A 17904-nucleotide genomic window follows, 5' to 3' on the forward strand; every position below is an offset into this window, starting at 1 on the left:
GATGAATGTGTGGCTTGAGAAAATACAGGAAGGATTTTTTTTAAAGATTCTTGGGGCATTGAGGCTGGTTCTTGGGGAAGGGAGATATCACACAGAATACAGGCCTCAACAAAGACTACCAATACATTCATGGACAGATCTACTCATGATGTTGGGGAAGGGTTTCAACTCACTGGTGGATACATCAGTTGGTGTAGCGTTTAGCACACCACCATTACAGCACCAGCGATCAGAACTTGGTTTGAATCCCACGCTGTCCGTAAGGAGTTTGTACGATCTCCCCATATCTGTGTGGGATTTCCCTGGGGGTTCCAGTTTCTTCCTACCATTCAAAACGTACCAGGGGTGCTCAATAATTGGGTGTAATTGGGCGGCAAGGGCACATGGGCCGAAATGGCCTGTTACCGCGCTGTATGTCTAATTTTTTTTTTTTTTTTTTTTTTTAATTTTTTTTTTTTAATCGGGAAATTGAAGACTCTGGGGAACTGACATAGAAGAGAAACTGAGGCCATGATTACAATGACTGGTGTGGAAGGTTTCAGGAGCCAGATGGATCATTTTCTTGTGTTATTCATTGAAAGGTTGGGAAAGGTAGAACCCTCACCACATTTAAGCTGCGCATGTCTGAGCATGTAAAACCTTGACCTGCAGAACTCTAGACCACAGACGGAAAGTGGGATTAGTCTTGATTAGTTTTTCTTTGATCAGTTAAAACATGATAGGCTGAATGGACTCCTTTTATAATGGATTTTAAAAAATATATTTTAATCCAGAACTTCAGCCACTTTTCTCCATTAACCCCTGCAAGACAATAAGATCCGACCCCATGGACCCTGCAAGCACATGAGATGCACCATCACCTTGTCTCCGTGAGATACCCATACGCCTCCAGACTCCACATCTATGGAGAGAAATGCAGTGTGGGTAACAAGTTGAAAAATGATGTCATCAGAACTTGCAGAAAATATTGAGAAAGTTTTTCCCACAAAGGTGTTGTTGTGATCCATACAGACTATCAGAAAGGAATCATAGGGATCCACTGAGCATTTCAAGTCCAATGGTGCATCGACTGGACAAGAGCATCAAAAGATCAAGAGTAAGGATGCCTTGAGTGTTGGATCAGCCATCGTCACACGGAACAAAGCAGACTCATGGGGCTGAATGGCTCCCTTTATTCTGATGTTCCTGCTCTGCATGACGTGCCCAGAGGGACTTGAACTAAAGTGAGTGCTGGACTGCTCAGCAGAGGTGGAGTACACACTGCAGGGCATCAGTCCTATCTGGTCACTTGAGTCGAATATTCAGCAGTGAACTCGACACACCACAGGTTGCTGTAAACTTTGATCTTGGCCACCTGCCAGTTTCAGTTACACCAAATCTTTCCACACCTAAATACCATCAAACACTTTACATACAAGGAGGGACTTTGAACTTCTCATGGAACACACACATTACTGCCTTTCAGTACGTAGCAAGATCCCAAACTGGAAATTAACAACCATCTATCTTTCACCTGTTAAAGGAATGAAGCATCCTGCAATCTTTCCCCAACACTATCATTATCTGCTCGTCAAGTCACTAAAACTAACACACTGGTAGTATAGAGATATACACAACGGCTCATCACCTCCTCCAACTCACCGCCTCCTCAAACCCCCCCAACTCACCACCTTCTCCAACCCCCCAACTCACCACTTCCTCCAACCCCCCCAACTCACTGACTCCTCCAACCCCCAAACTCACCACCTTCTCCAACTCCCACCAACTCACTACCTCCTCCAACACCTGCCATGTGCCTTCCTTATCACCCTGGCTCTCTGTGTTCCTCTTTTCAGGGAACTATATACCTGTGTAACTACACTCCTCAATGCTCTCTCAGTCACTTGGTTAGTCCTGCCCTAGATTAACTTCTCAAACTGCATCACTGCACTCATCTGAGTTATATTCCATCTGCCACTCTCTTTTCCATTTTCCTGGTTGATTTCCTTTGACTTCTAAATAGTAAATTATAAATTCATATCTTCTACATCTAAGTAGTCTTGAATATTTGCCCAGGTACAAAACAAAATCAAAATATTTATTTAAAAGTGAGGGGAAATAATTTGCAGCACATTTGGGAAAGAGTGAGGAACTGGGGCTTGCAGAATTGTTCGGCATATTCAATGGGCTGAATGGACACTGTGTGTGTGGAGTCAATTATTCAAGATGGCGCCGCTGCCACTGGTGCAGACTTGTGGGAGCGGAGAGTGGAGCTACAGCACTCTCACAGGGTCCATCACCCAATCAACTGCCATCAGCTCTGCACAGGCTTTGAATAGCCTGTTAAGGAAGCCAGTGGGAGTTTTATTTAAAATTCAGCGACTGCGGGGTCTGTGCCCAAGATGGCAGCATCTCTTATTGGTAGCAGTCAAGAAGGGTTGCAGATGCCAAGAAAGCGGAGGACTGGAGCAGGGCACCAGAAAACAGGGAGACCATCCCTTGTCTGAGAAGGAGCAGAGGAGACGACCCATGGGACATTGACCACAGTGGCGGACCAGTGGGGGGGGGGGGGGGTCTGCGGCTGAAAGACTCGAGTTGGGGAACCCACAGAGGCTGGGTGCTGCTGAAGGCTACTGTTGGGAGACTCGTGTCAGACTGCAAACTGCTGGAGACTGTCTTGAATCTGGCTGAAGGAGTACCAGGTATCAGAACCCAGATGAGAGGGGGTGGCGAAGGCGCTGAAGGATTCCCGACCATGTCGGGGGTTCAGATCTGGACCTCGGGTGGCCAATGGTTTGGACTGGACTCTGTGTGACTGCGAGGGCTGCAGAAGCGCAGGAGACGAATCTACAGACACTCAGTGACTCGGAGGGCTTCTCTTTCTCTGACTGTAAGAGGCGCTTCAGGCAATTCCTGCTGATGGCGAATCCATCTGCCTTAAAGTAGGCAAAAGGCAATTTCATGTAATAGGACACAGTTTTATTACAGTGACAATAAATTGAATCTTGAAAGCCAAGATGAGAGGAATTTTTTTTACTTAGAAGGACGTAAAACATTGGGATTCTCAAGCTCAATGGGCTGGGTGTTCAGTTGCAAAGGCAGGCGGGTTAGCGCAACACAAGAACAGTGGTTGGAAAGGTATGAAGACTGGCAAAATGGACAAGCGGTTGGAAGATGGAGTATAATAAATATATGGATGAGGTTATCCAATTTGGAAGGAAGCATGATCAAGCAAATTATGTTTAAATGGAGATTGACTACAAATGTTGTTAATCAAAAGAGTTTTGTATATGTGAAACACAAAGCAAGCAATTCAAAAATGGAGTTGTGGCCTTTATTACAAGAGGGTTGGAGTATAAACCTTTCAGAGCATTGGTGAGACTGTGTCTGAAATAGAGTGCATACTTTTGTTCTCCATGCTAAAGGGATGATATAATTGGATTAGCAGAGGATTCACCAAGTTTATTCTTGGGTCAAAGGGCCTGTGTGGGCAGAAGGATAGATCAGGTGGCCAGCACAGAGGTGCAGCAGATAATCCTCCATTGACCCCCAATTCAATCCTAACTAGGGCACAGATCACATGGGGTTGTGCTTTCTCCCTTGAACTCATCGCTTTCCTCTGGATGCTCTTGATTTTATCCCACATCTCAAAGACATGGTGATAGGTTAATTGGCTGCTGTAAACTATCCCTGATGTCGGTGGGTGGCTGGGAAGGAGAATGATGTATTCTGAAAGTTAACAGGGTGTTTGTGACTGATAGGAATGCACTGAGAAAACAAAGATTTAATAAAACAAATAGGCTCCTTGAAGGTTGCAAAAAAAGACTGAAATTGATAGGAGGTTGAACCTACATTGAATGGACTTTAGAAGAACAAGACATGATCTGACTGAAATGAATGCATGGTTCCCTCATGAGGGGTGTTTGGAACAAAAGATCATCCTTTAAGATTCATGAGCAGGATTTTTTTTCTTCCTAAATGCACAAGGATCTTTGGAGCTCTCAACCCATGAGAGCTGCGGAGGCAGCCAGAGGATCCACCATCAGGGTGGAAATTGATAGAATCTGAACTGGAAGAACATTGGAAAATAGAAGTTCACCACTTGGCCCCTGAAGCCTTCCCCACCTTACAATATGATCGTGGCTGGCATCTTCTGTTCCAATTCCCCATTAACCTCAATACATTGATCATTTAACGTTCATCTATTTCCACCTCAAGAAATAAATCAACACCCTCAGATTCTACAAATTCCTACCTCCCTCCGTGTTAAACAGAGGCCCTTTTGCCCGATTCCACTATCCCTCCACCACTGCGTGGCTGCTGAGAAGCTACTCCCGTTCCTGCTTCACCATGTCCAAGCAGGGCCGCTCCAGACCCCGGCCAGGCCACCGCCGCCCCCCCGCCCCGGGCCGCCTCTTCTCCCCCGCCCCGGGCCGCCTCTTCTCCCCCGCCCCGGGCCGCCTCTTCTCCCCCGCCCCGGGCCGCCTCTTCTCCCCCGCCCCGGGCCGCCTCCTTTCTTCCCCTTCCAACGCCTGGCAACACTCCCCCCTTGGGCTCCTCTATCCCTCTCCCTCCCTCCCTCCACCTCCCCTTCGACACCTTACCCAGGCTCCGGGACCCCGCGGCCCCCCACACTTACCAGCGCCCGCCGCCCCGGGCAACGTGTAACGTCATCACGCCCGCGGCTCCGGGACGGACGGAGGGGTTGGCGGGGGTGGGAAACTTGGAGGAAGAAGGTGAGGGAGGGAGAGGGAAGGTGAGAGAGAGGGAGGGGATAGTGTAAGAAAGGAGGGTGAAGAAGTGGTGACGAAAGAGGGAGAGGGGAGAAAGGAAGAGGTGTAAGGGTTATTGAGTGAGGAGGGATTGGGATAGGAGGAGGGGAGGGGAGGGCAAGGAGATATGAGGTGAGGAGGGGTGGGGAAAGGAGGGTTGGGGAGGGGAGGGCGAGGAGGGGAGAGGAGGGATAGGGATAGGATGGGGAGAGGAGGAGGGGAGGGGAGGAGGGATGGGGTGAGGAGGGGGAGAGAGGGGAGGGCAAGAAGATATGGGGTGAGGAGGGGTGGGAAAAGGAGGGTTGGGGAGGGGAGGGCGAGGAGGGGAGAGGAGGGATGGGGATAGGATGGGGAGGAATGTGAGGAGGAATGGGGAGAGGAGGGCAAAGGTATGGGGAGAGGAGAATGGGGAAGGGAGGGCAAGGAGGGAGTGGAGGGTGAGGAGGGGTGGGGATAGGAGTGTGAGGAGAGATAGGCAGAGGAGGGTGAAGGGGTGGGGAGAGGAGGGATCAGGATAGGATGAGGAGAGGAGGGGATGGGTGGGGAGGGATGGGGAGAAGAGGGGTTGGGGAGAGGAGGGGTTGGGAAGAGGAGGGATGGAGAGAGGATAAGGAGGAGGAGAGCAGGGCAAGAGGGCAAGGAGGGATGGGGAGAGCAGGGCGAGGAAAGATGGGGATAGGATGAGGAGAGATTGGTGTTTGATGGGGTTTTATGGAGTAATGGCTTTCTCTGTTCAGGAATGGAGAGCAGAGTTATTAATGTCACCTCGAAAGGGACAGCAGGAGGATCCTTTGACATGCTGGCTCTGGTCTACAGGAATCTTGAGAAGGTGCAGAAAGGATTTATAAGGATCTTGCTGGAAATGGAGGGATTGAGTTACAAGAAGAGACTGGGTAGGCTGGTGTAGTGAGAGGGGGAAAGTGGCTGGGCCAGATGAAGACCCTGGACATGTCCTCTGCGAATGCAGAGCTGCTGGTGAGTGTGTACTGATGCACTAGAAGTTACCTGACTGATTGGTTTTTATTACCATAAACTGACATGTTGCTGACCCGAGACCCGAGATTGTTCTGGGGGAGGGGGTTATGGCATTGTCGCCTTTATTGGGGAAAAAGGGGGAGGAGCCACAGGTACAATCAGCAAGGGACAGGCCAGCCATACATGTACAGATAGTAATAAGATGGTTCCACCACATTCACCCCCTCTTTTAAAAAAGGAGCCCGGCAGGGTGAAGTGGGCTCCACATCCATCACAGATTCAGTCTGTCCGGTGGTCTTGTCTGCCCTTGTGATTGTCGTAGCACTGGCTATGGCTCACCTATTGATTCCTGGACAGTGTGGTCGTTGTTGGTGGGTGGGGTGTCCGGAAACTGAACTGAGACAGCTGGGTTGGGACCTGGGGTAGGGTGACATGCTTCGGGTGGGGGGGGGCACACAGATGTACTGGTTGGACGGCCAGAGTCCCAGGGTCTCCCACGTGTGCCAAGTCCCGTTTTGCTCTCTGGAGGAATTTCTGGAGGTTGGCATCATGGTCTTGCAGATTGTGGCTGCAGATAGTGTCATAGTGGGATTCACTAGTAGTGTGTGGTGCTGATGGCCGTCTCCACTCCCATCTGCTCACATATAACTCTGGTTCCCGCCTAAACCCAGACCCTTCTGAAGGCCACTGTGAGACCCTAGCTAATAAAAGCGTTTGATCTCCCTCCAGTCGAAAGAGCTTTTAATTGCGCTACAATTTTACTAGCTTATTCCCTGAACGATGGAAGCACTACTCAAGCCTGGTGTACTACCGATAGACTCTCTGTCCCACGACGTCCCATGTACTGGCTAGACTGCTTCCAGGCTTACCTGAACACGACGAGGGACATCTTCCACACTGGTGAAATTGGGAGGTCTGCTCTTGTTTTGAGGGTAGGAATGAAAGGGTATGCAGCCATTAGGAACTGCACGACATATGATGCTGCTGTCGAGGCGTTGAAGACTCGGTTCCTGAAGTCGCAAAACAAGGTCCTAGTTGTTCTACGTTACCAACGGCCAGGAGAGACCATCGATGACTACCTGCTAGATCTGTGGACACTTGCCAAAAAGTGCAGGTCCAAGACTGCTACAGGCTGCGTTCGTGAAGAAGAACAGACCCGGAACTCTCTAGTCATGGGGGTCCGCTCGTGGTACATGAGGCAGTGACTACTTGAGTTGGGTAAGAAGGACCTGGCTAGCCACATTGAACTGGCCAAATCGTTGGAACAGGCCAAGCTCGAGAACGACGACCTCGAAGCCAGCAAACTCGCTCACCCAGGTGACCCCTTCCAAAGACCGGCTGCTCCCACTACTCCAGCCCTAATAGCTGCTGCTTCCTGTGCTAGGGAGTGCTTTTTTCTGCGGCAAGAGAAAGATCTTGGATTTTGTTGCCCAGCTGAAGACTCAGTGTATTCCAGCTATGGCAAGAAAAGCCATTGGGTGAGGGTTTGCCACGCAAGGGGAAGTCCACGGCCTGCACCGCTCCTGGATCTGATTCCAGCCCGAAGCCATCTGCCCTGAATTCACCCAAACCCACTTGCTGCATTACACGGCGACAGAGAGTGGCAGTGACCGTGAGGAAATGGCACGAAAAGGCTTGGTGGCCAACTTGCCACGACCCAAATTCAAACTCGGCGCCACCACCTTCAGAGGAGAAAGGAGGGCAACCATGTTACCACGCCACGAGGTCAATGTCATCTTACCCACACATGGCAACCCAGGACAGTGGGGGACACTTGAGTGAGGAGTATGGACTCTCCGGGGTCCTAGCCTCAATGGTTCTAGATCAGGACAGACCTCACCAGCTCAGCAACTCCATAGTGACTGTGAAGGTAAATGGAGATTCCACTAAATGCCTAATTGATACAGACTCTACTAAAGCTTCACAGACTCACGAACTGTGCAAGAGTACAACCTAAAGATGTATCCTTCCAATTACTGCATATTCCTTGCATCTCATTCATATTCTACGCGTATTTAACAACATTGTATAGTACATCTGTCATTTGAAGGGGGAGGATGCTGTAAGATTCACCTGTACGTACTTGATGAATTGTGTGCTCTGGACTTCCTGCGTCACCTTAAAAACGTGACCTTGGAGTATTCTGTAACGGTTCGGAATGGAGGGCCCCTAAAATCAGAACCCACATGCAGCCTCTCCACACTGAATATCGACCCTCCCCCAACCTCTCTTCCCAAGTCTGTACCCAGTCTGCAAACCTAGTGCGACCAAGGGCAGGAGGTACAGCACAGTAGACCAAGATTTCATAAAGTCTGAAACACAACATCTGCTCGATGACGGTATCATCGAACCTAGCACCAGCCTGTGGACAGTGTAAGTGGTAAAAGGGGAAAACAAGTCCAGGCTAGTAAATGACTATAGCCAAACTATTAATCAGTACACACCCCTAGATGCAAACCCCCTCCCTCAAATTTTGGACATGGTGAATGTTATTGTGCAGTATATGGTCTATTCGACCATCGACCTGAAAGCTGCTTATCACCAGCTGCCAATCCATTCTGAGGACCATCCATTTTCTGGCATTTGAGGCTAACGGTCGTCTTTATCAATTCCGGAGGGTCCCTTTCGGTATCACTAATGGGGTTTCTATCTTCCAGAGGCAGATGGACAGAATGGTGCATGAGTATGGGTTGAAAGCTACCTTCATCTACCTCCATAATGTCACCATCTGTGGCCATAACTTGGAAGACCATGACGCTAACCTCCAGAGTTTTCTGCACACAGCGAAAGCCCTGAACCTCACTTAAAACTCTGACAAGTGCGTGATCAGAACTATCCTTGTCTACATGGTGGAGAATGGTATTGGCCCAATCCCTGTGTTAGAGTTCCCCGTTCCCAGGACCACAGAGGCTTTGAGGAGATGCCTGGTGTTCTTCTCATATTTCGCCCAATGGATCCCTCAATATGCTGATAAGGTTCATCCTCTCTTAAAAGCCACTAATTTCCTTTTTTCGGCTGAAATCCAAGTGGCTTTTAACTACCTCTGGAACCACATTGTGAAGGTCGCCATGCATGTGGTGGACGAGAATGTACCTTTTCAGATGGAAAGCGATGCTTCGGATGTAGCCCTGGCCAATACCCTCAACCAAGTGGGCAGGCCGGTTGCATTTTTTTCTCGGACCATACAAGGCCATGAGCTTTGGAACCCATCTGTGAAAAAGGAGGTTAAAGCCATTGTAGAAGCCGTGAGGCACTGGAGACACTACCTGGCTGGTAGGAAATTTACGCTCCTCGCTGACCGGTTCTCTGTCGCATTTATATTTAATAATAATGTTTAATAATGTCAAGAGGGCCAAAATCAAAAATTACAAGATTGCTGGGTGGAGGATCGAGCTCTCCCCCTATGATTATGACATTGCCTAATAATGACCTTCTAGATGCCTTATCCAGAGGAAGCTGTCCCTCTGCACACATTGGCCAACTGCGGTCTCTGCATAATGAGCTCTGCCATCCAAGGATAACCCACGTGGTTCATTTTGTCAAGGCGCGCAATCTGCCCTACTCCATGGAGACGTCAGGGAAATGACCAGGTCTGCGCGGAGTGCAAGCCACATTTCTACCGCCCCACAAAGGCACACCTGATCATTATCCAGGCCCTTCGGACGGCTCAGTGTCAATTTTAAGGGACCTCTCCCCTCCACGAACGGGAGCACCTTCTTCCTCTCTATCGTTGATGAAAGCTCCCACTTTCTGTTCGCCATTCCATGTCCAGATACGTCCACTTCATCAGTCATCATGGCCCTAGATTCCATTTTCGCCCTATTCAAGTAGCCCAGCTACATTCACAGCAATCGGGGCGTATCCTTTATGAGCGAAGAGCTACATCAGTAACTGCTGGTGAGGGGCATCGCGTCCAGCAGGACTACGAGCTACAACCCCTGGGGGAACAGGCGGATTGAAAAGGAGAATGCCACGATCTGGAAAGCTGTCAAGAGGCCTTCCAAACTCACACTGGCAGGAAGTCCTCACTATGGCGCTCCATTCCATCCAGTTGCTACTATGTACAGCGACGAACACTACTCCTCATGAACTCCTATTCAATTTCGATATAAGGTCGGCATTGGGAACTACACTCCCAACCTGGCTCACCACTCCTGGTCCAGTCTTTCTCAGGAAGTACGTGAGGAGAAGCAAGTCCAACCCCCTGGTGGAAAGGGTGAAACTGCTCCATGCCAATCCCAAGTAAGCCTATCTGGAGTATCTGGATGGCAGGGAGGACACCATCTCCTTCAGGGCCCTGGCACCTGCTGGAAAAAAGGGTCTATTGCCTTAAGTGCCCTGCGAGCCACAGAGGTCATTCTCGGCACCCCCAGTCATGGCCTCAGGGGATCCAGTTCAGCCCACCTCTCCTCCCTCACAAGGGGACCAGGAGATCCAAGGAGTCCAAGGCCCCCCGGTGCTAAGACGCTCCACCATGATCTCCAGACCACTTAAATCTGTAAATTTGTAAATAACTGTATATTTTTCGACTTTTTTTCTGAATCCAGGTTCTCTGTCTTCATTCACGGACCCTAAATTCTACAGGAAGGGGTGAATGCAGTGAACTGGGATTCACTGGTGGGGTGTGGTGCTGATGGCCGGCCCCACCCTCATCTACTTACATATATAACCCTGGTTTCCCTCCTAAACCCAGAACCCTTCTGAAGACCACGGTGAGATCCTACCCATGTAAGCTAATAAAAGCATTTATTCTCCATCCAGATATGACAGCTTATATTTGCGCTACACATAGTCGAGTTAGGGGAATGTGGCCAGTAGCCCATGCTCATCCACCGTTCTCTGGAAGATGAAGACTCCGTTGGTGACCCCAAAGGGGACCCTCAGAAAGTGGTAGAGGCAGCCATCCACTTCAAACGTGATGTACTGCTGATCCTCTGGCCACATAAGGAGCTGGTAGTACACTGACTTTAGGTGGAAAATGGTGGAAAATGCCCAATATTGAGTGATTTGATTTACCATGTTGGCTATGCAAGGGAGGGGGTACACGTCCAGTTGCGTAAACATGTTAATAGTTTGACCATAGTCAATTCAGTGTTTTTCCCCACTTTAACCACCACTATCTGAGCTCTCCAGGACATTGCTGATTTGATAAGGGCCCTGTCCCCAGCGCTGTATAGCCTGCTCTTGGTGGCAACAGGCTTATAGTCAGGAGTGAAGTGGGCATACAGAAGTGGGGAAATCCAGAGGGTGGACAGCCTGGGTAATGTGGAAATGACAAGGCCTTGATCAGCTTTTTTGTCTGGGAAGTGTGATGTTAAGGAATCAATGGGAGGTGAGGACTGTAGTACAATCACTATCCCCTAAAAAGGGAGTACAGATCAAACGTGGGCTAAAGGCAAATAAGGGATTGCTACGAAGTTTCACCAGATTGATTCTGGGATGCAGGACTGGTGTATGAAGAAAGACTGGACAGTCCAGGGTTATCCTCAATGGAACTGAGAAGAACAAGAAGACATCAGAGAGACATATAATTCTGACAGGAGCAGACAAGGTTGATGTGGGAAGAATGTTCCCAATGTTGGGGAAGTCCAGAACAAGGATAAGAACCACTTCTGACTGAGACAAGGAGAAACTTCTTCACTCAGAGAGTTGTGAACTTATGGATCTGGCCCTAATTGCTAAAGGGATTAAGGTTTCCAGAGAGGAAGCAGGAATAGAGTCCTGAATGTGGCTCAGTTTTAACATTTAAGAAGAATTTGGACAGGTTCATGAATGAGAGAGGGATGGAGGCTACGTACTGAGCACTGGTCAGTGCGACTAGGCAAAAAAAATATTTCGGCACAGACAAGAAGGGCCAAAGGGCCTGTTTCTGTGCTGTAATGTTCAATGGTTCTAACTCACATGATCAGCTGTGATCTATCGAACTTAGGGAAAGTCTCGATGGGTTGAATAGCCTTCTGCAGCTATTTTCTATGATTCTATGGATGGATCATTGAAAGTAACCTATCGGGTTATGTCACTGCGTGGTTTAGGTGCTATTCCACTCAAAACAATCATTTAAATCAGGCATCCACAAACCTTTTAGACTATCGACCCCTTCATAGAATACCTGATTACTCATTGACCCGCAGGCATGGAATCCTGGCACTGTAAGGGGGGGGAGGGTGGGTGGTGGTGCTCGATGGGCAGGTGGCAGCGCTGGACGGGGGCGGTGGGGCTGGACGGGGGCAGTGGGGCTGGATGGGGGCAGTGGGGCTGGACGGGGGCAGTGGGGCTGGACGGGGGCAATGGGGATGGACGGGGTAGTGGGGCTGGACGGAGACGGTGGGGCTGGACAGTGGTGGTGGCACTGGACGTGGGTGGCAGCGCTGGATGGGGTAGTAGTGGTGGTGCTGGACGCGGGTGGTGACACCAGACGAGGGAGGGGGTGCTGGATGAGGTGTTGGTGGCACTGGACAGGGCATGGTGGCAGCGCTGGACGGGGTGTGGTGGCAGCACTGGGTGGGGGTGGTGACTACAAAAGGTACAAAGAACACATACATTTTTCTTCTATGCTCAGTCCATCCCCTTGTTTGCTCAGTCTGTCTTTATTTAAAGGACGAAGTCAAATACACATGGCAGCTACCAAGGCCCGCTCTCATATGAGGTTGGCCACCACTGCCATATCTTCCATTTTCTGTTGATCAGCCTCTACTTTCCACTACAAAAGTTCAATTGACCCCCCCCCCACCCCATGTTATCAACTCCCTCTCGACCCCCTGGCATTTATCAACCACTTGAATGGTTTCATCAACTACCCCCCCCCCCCCCCCCCCCGGGGTTAATAATGATCACTTTGGTGATCATTTAAAAGGTAAAAGGGCCTTCTATCCCACGATTTCGCACTGCCCAAATACACCCATGTAACCAATTAATGGGCTAACCCCTGACTAATCCTATATTCCAAAGACTTGCAACTTTTGTTGGTTAATTGGTTACATGGGTGTATTTGGGTGGCACGGGCTGGAAGGGCCTGTCACTATACAGTAGCTCTAAAATGAAAAAAAAAAATATTTGGAACATAAGAGGAAACCATGTGGTCACGGGGAGAACGTACAAACTCCTTATAGACAGTGGTGGATTCGAACCCGGGCCGCTGGTGCTGTACTAGCTACTATGCGGACCTTGCTGAGAGGTGTAAATGCTTCTCCAATCTTAACACTAACCTACCTCTCCTCCCTAGATTATATCCACACTCCCTGATGCCTCAAAAAAGCAGCCAACATTCTCCCACAACTCATCCCACACTCTCCCTCCTGCCATGGGAAGGTGAGTTAGGAGTGTGAGATCACACACCACCAGTTTAAAGGTCAGTTTCATTCTCTGTTATTAACAGACTCCTGAATGCACCTCACACTAGTACAATATTGATACCCTTGCTTCACTTGAACGGATCTCTCACGGAAACTCCACTCTGTCCTGTGTTGTATTCTGCTGCACTTGTGCATTGGCGGACACGCAGAGCAAATTTTTTCGTTGTACCTCAGTACAGGTGACAATAAATGTAAACTTGAAATTTTTAAAGGTGTACTTACAGAAAAGTTCCTCACATTCGACATGCCCTGTGCCCAAAGTTGTGTGCACCTCTACAAGGGTTTTCCTCAGTTTCCTCTCCAGTCACTCCCCATAACTCAAAGTTTCCATCCCAGGCAACATCCTGGGGAAGCTCCTTCCTCTGCACCTTCTCTGGAGTAATTGTCCTTCCCACTGTGCGGCAATCAGTATCCAGCTGTCACCTAACCAATGCTTTATAAAGTTGTACAGTCATCCCTGGTGCTTGTATTCTGTCCCCTGGTGCTTGTATTCTGTCCCTTGGCCAATGACGGCAAGCATCCCGTGTGCCTTCTTTATCACCGCATTACCTGTGTTGCCACCTTCAGGGATCCTTGAACTTCTACACCAAGGTCCTTCTGTACCTTAATACTCCCTTGGTCCCTATAGTTTACTGTGAATGTCCTACACTCTGTATCCTGCCAATATGCCAAGTTTAAGACAACCTTCATTATTAACACTACCATTAAGTTTCATGTTCTCTGCAAATGTAATCATGTCTCATACATACACATAGAAAACATAGAAAATAGGGGTAGGAGAAGGCCATTTGGCCCTTCTAGCCTACACCGCCATTCATTTTGATCATGGCTGATCATCCACTCAGTACCCTGTTCCAGCTCTCTCTCCATACCCCCTGATCCCCCTAGTCACAAGTTCTAAATCTAACTCTCTCTTAAATATAGCTATGGAACTGGCCTCAATCACTTCCTGTGGCAGAGAATTCCATAAATTCACCACCTTCTGAGTGAAAAAATTCTTCCTCATCTCAGTCCTAAAGGACTTCCCCTTTATCCTTAAACTGTGATCCCTGGTTCTAGACTTGCTCAACATTGGGAACAATCTTCCTGCATCTAGCCTGTCAAATCCCTTAAGAATTTTGAACGTTTCTATTAAATCTCCTCTTAATCGTCTAAACTCCAGTGAGTACAAGCCCAGTCATTCCAGCCTTTCTTCATATGCAAGTCCCGCCATCCCTGGTATCAATCTGATGAACCTTTTCTGCACTCTCTCCGTGGCAATGATGTCCTTCCTCAGATAAGGAAACCAAAACTGAACACAATACTCCAGGTGAGGTCTCACCAAGGCCCTATACAACTGCATCAATACCTCTCTGCTCCTGCACTCGAATCCTCTTGATATGAACGCCAAGATACCATTTGCCTTTTTTACTGCTTGCTGCACCTGCCTGCCCATCTTTAATGACTGATGCACAGCGACACCCAGGTCTCTTTGCATCTCCCCTTTTCCTAATTGGATACCATTAAGATAGTACTCAGCCCTCCCATTCTTTCCTCCAAAGTGGACAACCACACACTTATCCACATTATATTGCAACTGCCATGCATTTGCCCACTCACCCAACCTGTCCAAGTCACCCTGCGCACTCTTAACAGCCTCTACATAGCTTACAATGCCACCCAGCTTCGTGTCGTCTGCAAACTTGGAAATGGTGTTTTCTATTTCCTCATCTAAATCATTGATATATATCGTAAATAACTGGGGTCCTCACACTGAGCCTTGTGGTACCCCACTAGTAACTGACTGCCATTCCGAAAAGTACCTGTTTATTCCTACTCTTTGCTTCCTATCTGTCAGCCAATTCTCTATCCACCTCAATACCATATCCCCTATACCGTGTGCCTTAAGTTCGTATAGTAATCTCCTGTGTGGGACCTTATCAAAAGCCTTCTGAAAATTCAGGTAAACCACATCTACTGGTTCTCCCCTATCCATTCTACTAGTTACATCCTCAAAAAATTCAATAAGATTAGTCAGACACGATTTTCCCTTCATAAAACCATGCTGCTCTGACCAATGAATTCACCACTTTCCAGATGTGCTGCAATCACATCTTTAATAACTGACTCTAACATTTTCCCCACTACCGATGTCAAGCTAACCGGTCTATAATTCCCTGATTTCTCTTTCCCTCCCTTTTTAAAAAGTGGAGTTACATTAGCCACCTCCAGTCCTCAGGAACTACTCCAGAATCTAAAGAGTTTTGAAAAATTATCAACAATGCATCCACTATTTCATGGGCTACTTCTTTTCGCACTCTGGGATGCAGACCATCTGGCCCTGGGGACTTGTCTGCCTTTAATCCCTTCAATTTATCCAACACAACCTCATAACTTACACTTACTTTCCCCAGTCCTTCCGTCACATTAGCCCCATGGTCCCCTATTATTTCCTGAAGATTATTCATATTTTCCCTAGTGAAGACCGAACTAAAGTAGTTATTTAATTGGTCTGCCATGTCCTTAATCCCCATGACCAATTCACCTGTTTCTGACTGCAAGGGACCCACATTTGTCTTTACTAGTCTCTTTCTCTCTACATATCAATAAAAACTTTTGCAGTCATTTTTTATGTTCCCTGCCAACTTTCTCTCATAATCTCTTTTGCCTTTCCTGATTAATCCCTTTGTCTTCCTCTGTAGAACTCTGAATTTCTCCCAATCCTCTGGCATTCTGTCATTCCTGGCTAGTCTATACGCTTCCTCTTTACACTTGATATTCTCCCTGATTTCCCTTGTTATCCAAGGATATACTACCCTCCTTGAGTTATTATTTTTCCAAACCGGGATGAACAAACGCTGTATTTCATCCAGGTGATCCTTAAATGCTTGCCATTGTCATTGCCTTTCTACAATTAATCCTTTAAGTAACATTTGCCAATCTAACAATCAGTTCGCGTTTCATACCCTCAAAGTCACCCTTCTTTAAGTTCAGAACCTGAGTTACAGAATTAACCCTGTCACTTTCCATCTTAATGTAAAATTTGGACATGTTGTTCATGTACATCACGGCCAATAAATAATACCAGCTTCCATGCCCATGGTACCCCTCCAGCTTCTGGTTGCCAAATCACAAAAACAATCCTCAACCATCACCCACTCTCCTATTACCAAAATAATCTGGATCTTGCCATGGATACCGTGCACTATAAACCTTTGAGCTAGTCTCCCATGTTGGATCCCTAGTGTAGCCCCCAAATGAGCATAGCCCCACCCCCACCCCGGCATAGACCCCAACCTGGCAGAGGTCCCACCCCTGGTGTAGCTCCAACCCTGGCATAGATCCCCACCCCAGCCATAGATTCCATTCCGCTGCAGCCCCTGCTGCTGGCCTTAGACCCCCACCCTGATGTAGCTCCCACCATGTGGGACCTTGTCAAAAACATTTACTGGTCCATGTAGACTTTATCTGCTGTGCTGTCCTCATCAGCACATTTTGTGACATTTCCAAGAAATTCAATCATATTAGCTGATCGGTGAGGCATTTCCCTGAGAAAGCTACTCCTCGTCATATCCCCACCATTGATGCTGATGCCCATCACCTCACCTGTGGTCAGTGAAGATTTCAACCTTGCTTCAGATAGCAGCCTGGGGCACACGCCATCAGGCCTGGGGCACACGCCATCAGGCCTGGGGCACATGTCATCAGGCCTTGAGAACATCACATTTAAGGCCACCAGGACAATTGCTGCCTCTCCTTTCTTATATGTTCTAGAATTTCTCCATGCCCTCTCTGAGTTCTCTAGTCACAAATTGCAAATGTACCATAAATACAGATGAGGAGTGTTCATTTAAAATCTCAACAACATCATTTGGCTCCATGCATACATTTCTCTTGATCATACTAGAGGCTACAATTTCCCTCGCTCCCTCAGTACTGCCTCTTCCACAGTGAGACACTCCCTCAGTACCATACTGATATTGTTATGTCCATGTCCCAAGATGCATATTGATCTGGAAGCATGTGAAAGAACTCCCACTGTTCCTGTGGCTTTATTTTTGGGTCTGGGATTGATCCAGTCCTCCCAGAATCCTGTCTGGCAACTCAGGGTTCCATCTTGTGAGATGCTGTGTTATGGAGGAGACATTAAACTGTTACAGGTGTGTTACCCAAGTAAAGAAAGCATCAGGACACACTGAGGAAGTAGCTACAGCAGCAAAGCATTCCCAAAGATCCTCACTCACCACAAAAATCTGGTCATTGCCACCTCATCTTTAACAGGATTTTCTGTGCATTCATTGACAAAATCAAAACAAAACCAGTTTGGATTGTTGTTGAAACCTGAAACTCCTCTCTGACTGATCTGATAAGGCCGCAAATTAAATGTTAACTCTTCCCTGACTCCACAGATTTGAGATGGGTGGTAAGTTTTCCGTACTTAACGGTGAGTCCATGGAACGAGCTGGTGATGGAGAGTGGGACATTTGCACAGATTTGGGCAGGAATGGTGTTGAGAGATTCAGACCTAATGCAGGTTCATGGAACCATGTAGAGCTCATCGAAAGAACCAAAGACTTGTTGATCCAAACCAAGGCTTTTATTAGCAAAAGACCGGAGCTCTTCACAGGTGGCCAACCAGTCCAGAATGATCCGACCTGGCTAGGGACACAACCCTTTAAGGCCCAAACAATAGGTGTGGCTAAGCTCTCAGCCAATCGCTGTAAGCACAGTCTAGATACAGTAACTATATACACTATGTACATTGGTGATAGATCTGTACTATCACAAACCACACACGAGCATGGACAAATTGGCCTGAAGGGCCTGCATCCCTGCTACCATTGGCA

The 17904-nt window shown here is 48.1% G+C and overlaps 1 protein-coding gene across 7 annotated transcripts in view; it reads right to left on the reverse strand.

Moving 5' to 3' along the window:
* The window catches only part of lpp (LIM domain containing preferred translocation partner in lipoma), a 294099-nt gene that overhangs the window by 216907 nt on the left and 59288 nt on the right, over positions 1–17904 (reverse strand). For 2 of the 7 annotated variants that reach the window (XM_069897674.1, XM_069897673.1), the window contains exon 1: positions 4619–4732. The exons of 3 other annotated variants lie outside the window; for them this stretch is intronic. The gene's annotated coding sequence lies outside the window, so the exon portion shown is untranslated. 2 more of the 7 variants (XM_069897680.1, XM_069897678.1) reach the window with 2 other exon arrangements.

This window comes from Narcine bancroftii, chromosome 9 (genome assembly GCF_036971445.1).
Source record: "Narcine bancroftii isolate sNarBan1 chromosome 9, sNarBan1.hap1, whole genome shotgun sequence".
In the NCBI taxonomy this organism is placed as follows: Eukaryota; Metazoa; Chordata; class Chondrichthyes; order Torpediniformes; family Narcinidae; genus Narcine; species Narcine bancroftii.